The sequence below is a fragment of the Sapajus apella genome, unplaced genomic scaffold, assembly GCF_009761245.1.
Source record: "Sapajus apella isolate SASKATOON/1434 unplaced genomic scaffold, GSC_monkey_1.0 scaffold97, whole genome shotgun sequence".
NCBI classification, from domain to species: Eukaryota; Metazoa; Chordata; class Mammalia; order Primates; family Cebidae; genus Sapajus; species Sapajus apella.
In genome coordinates, this window is record NW_022437037.1 from 970,600 (window position 1) to 980,544 (window position 9,945).

At 45.5% G+C, this 9,945-nt stretch overlaps 1 long non-coding RNA gene across 1 annotated transcript; it reads right to left on the bottom strand.

Annotated features, from left to right (window-relative positions):
* Positions 1–2,863: 2,863 nt before the first annotated feature.
* On the bottom strand, positions 2,864–8,692 carry LOC116535839. Its single transcript, XR_004262366.1, has 3 exons — positions 8,624–8,692; positions 4,961–5,114; positions 2,864–4,699 (listed from the first exon to the last, which is right to left on the bottom strand). It is a non-coding gene; the product is annotated as an uncharacterized LOC116535839 (long non-coding RNA).
* Between the last annotated feature and the right edge of the window lie 1,253 nt (positions 8,693–9,945).

Consider the following 9,945-nt stretch of genomic DNA (forward strand, 5'->3'; position numbering starts at 1 on the left):
GAAGTTCGAGACCAGCATGACCAATATGGCAAAACTCCATCTCTACTAAAAATACAAAAATTATCCATGCATGGTGGTGGGCGCCTGTAATCCCAGTTACTCAGGAGGCTGAGACAGGAGAATTGCTTCAACACACGGAGGTGAAGGTTGCAGTGAGCTGAGATTGCACCACTGCACTCAAGCCTGGATGACTAGAGTGAAACTCCGTCTCAAAAAAAAAAAAAAAAAAAAATGAGTGTCTGGGAAACACCCCCAGAAATTCTGATTTGGTATGGGTTGCAGCCTACACATACAGCAGTTGAAAGCTCGCCAGGTAATTCTAACATGCAGCAAAATTTGAGGGCCACTGTTCTACATATGTTGTCTCCCTCATCTCCACTCTTGTTTTTGCTGCAAAGTTACCCTCAGCAGATGCTTGAACTGACACAGCGAGTGTGGCTTTGGTAGCCTTTTCCCCTGGAGTCCTAGAGAGGACCAAGATCTCTGCTGTGTGCTTCTCAGGGCAAGCTTCCTTTGCTGTGGAAAGTTCTAGGCTCTGAGGATGCTTCTCACTGTGTCTTCTTCTGCAATCATGGGACATGTCCCTGAAGTTTCATGCTCCCTCAAGGTTCCCCTTCTTCTAGGAAGGCACTGTTTTTGTATTGTGGTATCCCCCAGAGTGAGAGAGAACAAAATCAGAATGTTCTGGCTGTGCTGAAAGCATCCATTGAGCAAATATATCTTGCCCCATGTTAATTCCTGGATCAGATAATCTTCCTAGGAGATCTTCTACATCATCCAACATCGAACCCAGGTCTGCCTCCATCTGCCATTGTCCGACCTGACCCCGCTTTATTCAGTCTTATCTTTGCACTGCCTTTCCTTAGAAAAAGTGGTCCTCCACGTGGGTCCCTAGGCAGTAACCTCAGCATCATCTGGGAATTAGTTAGAAATTCAAAATTCTCAAGCTTCACCCCAAACCTATCAAAGCAGAAACTCTGTGGGCGGGACCCAGCAATTAGTGTTTTATTAAGCCCCCCAGGTGATTCTGATGCCTACTCAAGTTGGAGCACCCCTGCCTGAGAGCATCAGATGCTGATTCATTTGGCCTGCGCTGGTGTTCAAGCATCACTAGGTTGAAAAGTTTCCCCAGGTGAACCTTATGTGCAGCCAGGCCAACGAACCACTGCTTTAGAGAGTCCTAATTCCTTAAGTTAACAGGGACCATTTCTCAGGGACCAAGTAATACCTTGATCTCCAGCTACAATGGTTCTAGCACCTTGAAACTTACCTAGTTAGTGATGCTTCTACTATTTTATACTGATCTTCCTCTTCTTAAATTTGTCCGGATTCTCTGTAACTCCTTGTATTAGATGCCCCAGTATCTAAGGAGATAGTTGCCATTTGCTCCAATGATATGTGCTCACTTGCTTTCTTTCTCTTTCTCTTTTTCTGTCTTTTCTTTCTCTCCCTTTCTTTCTTTCCCTTCCTCTCCCTTTCTCTCATTTTCTCTCCTCCTTCTCTCTCTTCTTTTTGTCTTGCTTCTCTCTCTCTCTGTCTCTCCGTCTCTCTCTCTCTCTCTCTCTCTCTGTGTGTGTGTGTGTAAGGGGTTTCCTGGATACGGTTCCCTTGGGGAGAATCATTCTACCCTCCTCTCTGAGATCTTGCTTCTCTTCCTTAGTGAATTTCTGTGGCCTCAATTACCATTTCTGGTCTAGTCACAGCTGAGACATAGCCCCTTCTCAAATGCTGTGCCTACATTTATTTCCCTTTCCTGTAGCCTATTCTGCCTTCAAGATCACATTTGCCATTTCATACCCATCCAGTCTGTTCCTGAGATCTCAATGTTTCTCTTCAGAAAATGTCTCTTCCTCCAGTTTAGTGGAGCTGTTTTTCATTACATTTCCTTTCTTCTACTGTACGTGTTTTGATCATCTGAGGCATACTTTTCTCCAAATACCCTGATTTTCCAGACAACTTAATTCTCAGAGACGGAGTCCTTCAAGGACGAGCGTCCTTAGCTCTTTTTGTAATTTTCTGGGGTTGTGACGTTACTGAGTTGTTCCTCTGTGAGCCTAAGATGATAACACATCCCTTTATAACAGATTCCCTGTTCCTTCTTTACATTAATAAAATATGCTTTACATTAATAAAGTATTGAGAGTGAAGCCTGGAGTTGAATCTCTAAATCCAAGGCCATGATTATTCCAGAGGCAACTGTAGACCATATGGAGGGGCGTGTGAACCCTAAGAGCCTATGGGGAAGCCCCGTTAATTCCCAGCTCTTCTTAGCCCTGTACCACAAGGCAGCACAGCAGGGCATGGGGTTTTGGCAGCCTCCCTCCGCTGTCTACCTCAGCCTCACACTGGCAGTACAACTGTACAGGCTCACACATGGCATTGCAGGGCATGGAACTTGGGTGCAGTATAAACTGCACTGAAAAATCGCAAAAGTGATAGGTAATTGTTCCTCCTCTTAATGCGTAAAAGGTCTGTGTGGCAGTATATCAAAGAGATACCTGTACTTCCATGTTTATTGCAGTACTATTCACAATAGTCAAGATTTAGAAGCAATCTAAGTGTCCATCAAGAGCATATGGTACCTATATGCACGGGAGTACTATTCAGCCATAAAAAAGGACAAGATCCTGTCATTTGTCACAATCTAGATGGAACTGGAGGACATAATGAAGCGTCAAGTGAAATAAGCCAGAAACAGAAAGACAAATTTCACATGTTCTCACTTATTTGTGGGAGCTAAAAATTAAAACAATTGAATTCATGGAGATAGAGAATAGAAGGAGGGTAACCAGAGGCTGGGAAGGGTAGTGTCGGGGAGAGGAGGGATAAATTGTACAAAAATATAGACAACAGGGTGATGATCGTCAATAAAAATTTATTATACATTTTAAAATAACTAAAGGAGTATAATTGGATTGTTTGTAACACTAAAGTAAGGACAAATTCTTGAGGTGATAGCTACCCCATTTACCCTGATGGAATTATTATACGTTGCCTGCCTGTATTAAAGTACCTATGTACCCCATAAATATATATACCTACAATGTACCCATAAAAATTAAAAATTCAAAAAAGGTCTATATGCTAGGCTGAATAATGATGTTTCTGTCCAATGATGTTTATGGCTTAGTCTCTGGAGCCTGTGGCTGTGGTAAAGGGATATTGAAGATGTGATGAAATTAAAGATCTAGAGATGGAAAGATTATGCTACGTTACCCCAGTGGGTCCTAAATGTAATTGCCAGGGTCCTTCTAAGAGGAGGCCAGAGGCTCAGAGTGAAGAAAAGCTGATATAACAACAGAACAGGGAGAGATGAGAAGATGCTACACTGTTGGCTTTGAAGGAGGAGGAAAGGATCAACAGCAAAGGAAGACAGAGAGCTTCTGGAAGCTGCAAAAGGCACGGACATTGATTCTCTCCTAGAGCCTCTGGAGGGAACATGGCTACGAACCTTGATTTTGACCCAGTGAAACGCTTTTGGACTTCTGACCTCCAGAACAGCGAGATAAGAAGCTTGTCTTAGGCCACTACGGCGGTGATTTGTGACAGCAGCAGTCAGACGCTAACAGAGTCTACATATGGGTAAACCTTCTTTTCCTTGTAATCAAAGCATACTGTCTGCAATGCCTACCCACAGGAGTCCTGAGGCCTACAGGCATCTTCAGAGAACCCAGTGGCCCATGCCGAGGCAGGCACTGTTTTGCCCAGGTTGAGCTGAATAGCTCTTAGCCTAAGGCCTCGGGAACCAGCTCAGCCCACTTTTGCTAAGGCCTATGCCTGTATAAAAATAGCAGCTTGCCTATAAAAAACAAAACACAACAAAAAACAATCTAATGGCCTGGTCCCCTCAAAAGTCTCGGTTTTTGAGTGTTAATTTGCTCCCCACATTCCATTACTTGTTCACCAGGCACTTGGCCCAACGTGTCAGCTAGGAACACTCCTGAATGAGCTGACCCACCACCCTAGCTGGAGCCCTCTTCCCTGGAAGGATCCAGCCTGCCCCTGTACATTTATGGAGTGACCAGAATGGGTGCTTCCCAGAGACAACTGGCTCCTGAGAATGGAAGAGGAAGCAGTTGAGCTACCCAGGCCCAGCTCCTGCCCTCAGGCTTCCCTACCAAGCACATCACCTCCCACTTCCAAAGGCAGAACCAGGGAGCAGACAGAGAGGCCAGGGGTGCTACCAAGAGAGACTTTTGTTCTCCTGGAAGGAAACACCAGAAGTGGGGAGATGAGTTTCTCCCAGCTCACTCATTGAACACTGCACCAATCAAGCCCAAAACTCTACAGAATCTATCTCATTGAGTCCCCACAACGACCCTATGGAGATCAAGTGTATTCGCATTACCATTGAGTTCTACACTGAAACCAAGTGAAGCAATTTGCAACAACTACCAAAATAATTTTGTGCTTACAACCAACTAATTCAGCATGCATCTCTGTTCTACCATGTTCTTGAGTTGATCCCCATGGCCCTTCCTCCAGAAACAAGAGCAAAGCTGTGGTTGAGTGTCAGTGGGCACTGGTGGGTAGGAAGGTTAGTTCTTCCTCTGTTTCTCATTTGCTATGGAGCCCCCATTGATCTGCACTGGACCTTCAATATCATCACCCAGGTGAAGCTTTGCAAGGTAGGGGTTGGCTAGACATCTCCCACAGGTCAATCCTGGGTAATTCTGGAAAGTCAGCCCAAACGTTACAACTGGAAACAAAATTTTTTTTTAGAAAAATAAATCTGACATTGTCACTCCCCTACTAAAAACCTCTCTATATGGCTCCACATTGCTCTTAGGGAAAGTTGCAACTATTTAAAATGGAACATGAGGTTCTGTCATGTCTGGTACCTGCTTACCTTGCTAGTCTCATTTCAAACCACCTCCTAATTTCTTTTTTTAATTGAATTTCTAAATGTTTATTAAAGTACATGTATACGGTTTAGAGTCAAATAGAAGCATGAACTGACAATAAAAAACGGAGTCCCCACTATATCTTCCTTTCCTCTCCCACAAGATAGCTACTTTATATGCTTTCACTGGTCTCTTCTGTTTACCTTTGTATTTCAAAATAATGGTTTACACTGCTAGTTTCACATTTTTACAGAAAAATCGGTTGACTTTCTAGCAAGAAAGAAGAGGATTTAGTTATCTTACACCACACTACACACTTCCCCCTCTTCCCATCCTTCCAACATAGTTACATCACAATTTTTGTTAAGTACTCAATATTTATATTAGAACTGTGTAAATATTGACCATAGCTGAGCCATGTAGTGTACTATTAATATATACTTTTCTTGTATGATTTTTGTTTTTTTCAAGAGTTAATAAGTGCTTTGTTTTTAGCATTTGCTAGTTTTCACCACAGTTTTTCCCTTTCCCTTTCTGTGGGATCTCATTTCCTGGATCCCATGCTTTTCTCTTTCTTGGTTTTCTCCCTTGTTTAGCTATAGGCATATGTCTTCTAGTAGTACTTTGAGAAGGAACACATAAAAGCTAACTTTATTTTTATCTTGCATATCTGAAAATGTGTTTATTCTACTCTCACAGTTAAATAATAGATGAACTTCAGAATCCTTGGTTGGAAATAGTTTTTTCTTCTAACTTTTAAGTCTTTGTGTCACATCATCTAGCTTCCAAGGTTGATGTTAGGAAGGTATACTGTTCTGGTTTCCAATTCTTTGTATCCAACTTTTTCCTTTCAAGAAATTTCCAGGATCTTCTCTTTATACTGGGTGTTGTGAGATTTCACGACAATATGCCTAAGTGTGGGTCTTTTTTCACTGGGCTAGAGTGTTTCCTTCCATCCATCCATGCTTCCTTCCTGCCTGCCTGCCTTCCTTCCTGCCTTCCTTTTTTTCTTTGAGACAGAATCTTACTTTCTCACCCAGGCTGGAATGCAGTGGCGTGATCACAGCTCACTGCAGCCTCAACCTCCTGAGCTCAGGCAAATCCTTCTGCCTCAGCCTCCCAAGTTGCTAGGACCACAGGCACATGCCACTATGCCCAGCTACTTTTAAAATTATTTGTAGAGATGAGGTCTCCCTATGTTGCCCAGGCTGGTCCTGAACCCCCCAGGCTCAAGCAATCCTCTCACCCCAGGATTCCAAAGTGCAGGGATTATAGGTAGGGGCCACTGTGCCTGGCCTGGAGTGTTACATTTCAATCCTGAAATTCAAGTCCTTCAATTCTGGGAAATTTTCTTGTATTTCTTTCTTTTTTTTTTTTTTTTTTGAGAATTTTTTCCTTTATGCTTTCCCTTCTCTTATTCGAGAACAGTTACTAACATCATTCTAGACTTCTAGACCTCCTGAATTGATTTATTTCTTCTCTCTTTCTTGGTCTCCGATAGGTGGATTTTGGGCCTCCTGAACTGATTCTTTAATTTTCTCATATTTATAACCTATTTAATAACAAGTTATCTTAGCTTGGGCAACATGGTAAGACCCTGTCTCTATAAAAAATACAGAAAACTTAGCCAGGTGTGGTGGCACATGCCTGTGGCCCCAGGTACTTGAGAGGCTGAGGTGGGAGGCTCACTTGAGCCCAGGAGGTCCAGGCTCTATAAGCCATGATTGCACCAGCCTGGGACAGAGCAAGGCCCTGTCTCAAAAAAAAAAGTTATCTATGTTTTTATTGTAACTTCTGGGTTATCTTAACTTTATCTTCCAACCCTTTAGTGTTATCTTAACATTCCCTTTATATATATATATATATATATATATATATATATATATATATAACATTTAAATCTTATTTTATGACTGCAATGCCCTATTGTATCTTTCAGGAGATATTATTCATGGGTGTTTATTTCAATGTATTGTCTCTTTTTCCTCCTACTTGCCTTTTTCTATTTTCCTGAATCTTTGGTCTCTGGCTTTCATTATGGAGTTTTCCACAAATATCTGGTGACTCTTGACTGTCATTCATGTATACATTCATATACACGAATGACGGTCAAGAGTATAAGTGTGTAAGTGTGGTGTAAGAAGCTGACCAGGGCTGGACACAGTGGCTCAAGCCTGTAATCTCAGCACTTTGGAAGGCTGAGGTGGGTGGATCACCTGAGGTCAGGAGTTCAAGACCAGCCTGGCCAACATGGCGAAACCCTGTCTCTACTAAAAATAAAAATAAAAATAAATTAGCTGGGCATGGTGGCCCTTGCCTGTAGTCCCAGCTACGTGGGAGCATGGGAGACTGGGGCAGAAGAATTGCTTAAACCTGGGCCAAGATCACCACTGCACTCCAGCCTGGGCAACAGAGAGAGACTTCATGCCCCAACCCCCACAAAAAAAGAAGCTCTATGCACCTGGGTGGGGCCCAAGGGTGACCAGAGACTGGCAATTTTGTTAGAAGGCTTCAAATCTCAAATGGTGGTCTCTGTCGACCTTTTCCCCTCTGCTGGGTGGTTTCCCCAGAAAAGAGTTCTCCAGCCTCCTGACTTGGAGATGGAGGAAGACATGGGAACAGCTCGAAGCCCAGCTGCCTACATCCCATGAACAGCGTGGGAGGACAGGGTGTGAATCCCACCCTTTCGTTCTTTTGTTTTCCTCCCAGTTTTAGTCTGGGTCTCACTGTTTCCTTTGCAAATGCCCCAAATCCTGAGTCGCCTCCAGTCAGCTTCTCAAAGGGTAAACTTCTCATCTTCTGCTGTGGTGGGAGGTGTGGTTGGCTGTCTGGCTAAATGAGGCTTCAACCTGTTCTCTCCTGTGGCTCCCTCTCTCTGCCCTGTGGTCCATGCCTGGGGTCCATGCCTGTGGTCCTCGCTACTCAAGAGGCTGAGGCAGAAGGATGTGCCTGAACCTGGAAGGCTGAGGCTGCCGTGAGCCATGATCATGCCACTAAACTACAGCCTGGGTGACAGAGTAGGAGTCTGTCTCAGATAAAGAAAGAAGTGCCAGCCTCCCATGTCTGAGCCTTTCCCAGGTCCCCCGGTCCCACAGGCTGGATGTTTTGCTCCTGGCAGGCTCCCCTTCCTGCAGGCTGAAATGTCAGCCTTCTCTGCTTTGCAAGTCCGTTACCATCACCCATCTGCCCTCCAGCTTCCAAAATCGTGTTAAACTCTCCCGTCTGCTTTTGTCTCCTCTCCTGTTCGCCTTATCCTGTGGGTTTACACATTTTTAAATTCCACAAAAGTCCATCTTGGTGAGGTTTCAGGAGTGAGTAGGAAAAACGCATCTTCAAGCAGCCATCCTGCCTAACGTTCCCCACATTTCTCCATGGTTTTCTTTGCGGAAGCCGCATCTGCTTCCTCTCCGGTTCCGAAACATGGCAGCATCGTCCTGCCTCTGTGCCTCTGTGTGTGCTGCCTCCCCTCCTGGAACGCGCTTGGCTCCCTACACCTGCTAGTCACCTGGCTCACAGTGACTCACCAGACATGTGTCAGCTTAAAAGTCGCCCCTCAGAGAGGCTCCCCCAATCCCGGGCCTCCTGCCTACCTAAAGCAGTTCTAGTGACTACCTTGTCCCCCACCAGCACTGCTGCTTCTGAATCTTCTGTGACCCATTCTTTCCCTCTCAGACTCAGGAGGTTTTCAGAAAGAGAAAGAGAAGCCAGGAGGGCTTCCTTCCCAGAACCCAGAGCACCCTGTTTGGAAGCCCCCTGGGCCTGGCCCTGGCTTTGCTCACCCTCTGCACAGATGCCTGGCTGCTGCCCTGAGTGGCTGAGCTGGTCCCTGGGATCCCTTCCAACTGCTGGCCAAGAGCGAGAGGTCAGCTGAAACGATGCCTGCCCACGCATCTGGATCTTTTCCTTGCACTCTGTTTTTCTGTGTTCCTGTCACTCTCTGTCTCTCTTGGTCTCCGTCTCAGTGTCTCTCCCTGGTCCTGCTTTCTCCTCTCCTCCTCCTCCCCACCTGCCTTCTCTTCTCCCATTCTCTCTCTTCTTTCCTGTCCACCCACCTCATTTCCCCTTTGTCTGTCTCCACGTTCTTCCCGCGCCCTCCCTGGCTCTGGCTCTGAGGATCTCTCTCTCTCTCCCTGGTGCCCACACACTCAGAAGGTGCCCCCGCCTCCTTCCGTGGCCTCTCTTCAGGTGCATGGCTGCCGGGGCCTTCCTGCAGCGAGGCCCAGGTGTGGCGTGGCCCGGTGGCCGGCCAGACCGCCTGCTGTCTCACACCCTTGTAAGGTTACTATTTATCTAGTGCAACCGAAGTTGGCGCACACATCTGGCGCCTGGTACTTAGTGCAATTATTTATGATTTCCACCAAGATTTAAAAGCTCATCGCCGGCCTTGTAATGCAGTAACTGATTGCGCTGCTAATGTAATTAAGAAAAGATTATGATGTCCACGTGGCGTACCAGATGGTGGCATTCATAGTAATCGGCGTGCACAACTGGCAGACAACTGCACAAGGGCAGCCGAGCAGAGGCAGCTGGAGACCAGCATCTTCCTCCGTCACGCAGGAAGGAGAGGAGGCTGCTGGGAGTGCTGGACAGGGTCTGGGGGGTGGAGGGGAGGAGGAAGGAGAACCCAAGAGGAGAGGAGGGGTCCAGCTCCCCTGATCTGTGGCTCCTAAGTGGACTCTGTTATTGCACACACACGTGCTGTGTTTAAAAACAGATATGCTGTCAAAGTTTTGCTGATAAAGTTTTGTTGATCACGTACTGATAAAGTTTTGGTCATATACATGCACACAAGGGCACATGCAGACACACACACACACACAGATCACTATGAATAAGGGACTCTTGCCTTTGTGTGTTCAAAAACTTTGACTAAGTGTTCAGTTGTGCTAAGCCCTGAGAATATATCAATAAATAAAACAACAATGAGTCCCTTCCTTGCAGAGCTCAACAGGTGAGAGAAGGAAAACACATAGATCAAATAACCACAAGAATAAATGAAAAGTTGAATTGTAATCAATGTTACAGAGAGAGGTGGGTGGGGTTATGAGGGGTTTGTGGGGCCGTTGGCCTGGTCGGGGAGTTCAGGGAAAGCTTCTCTGGG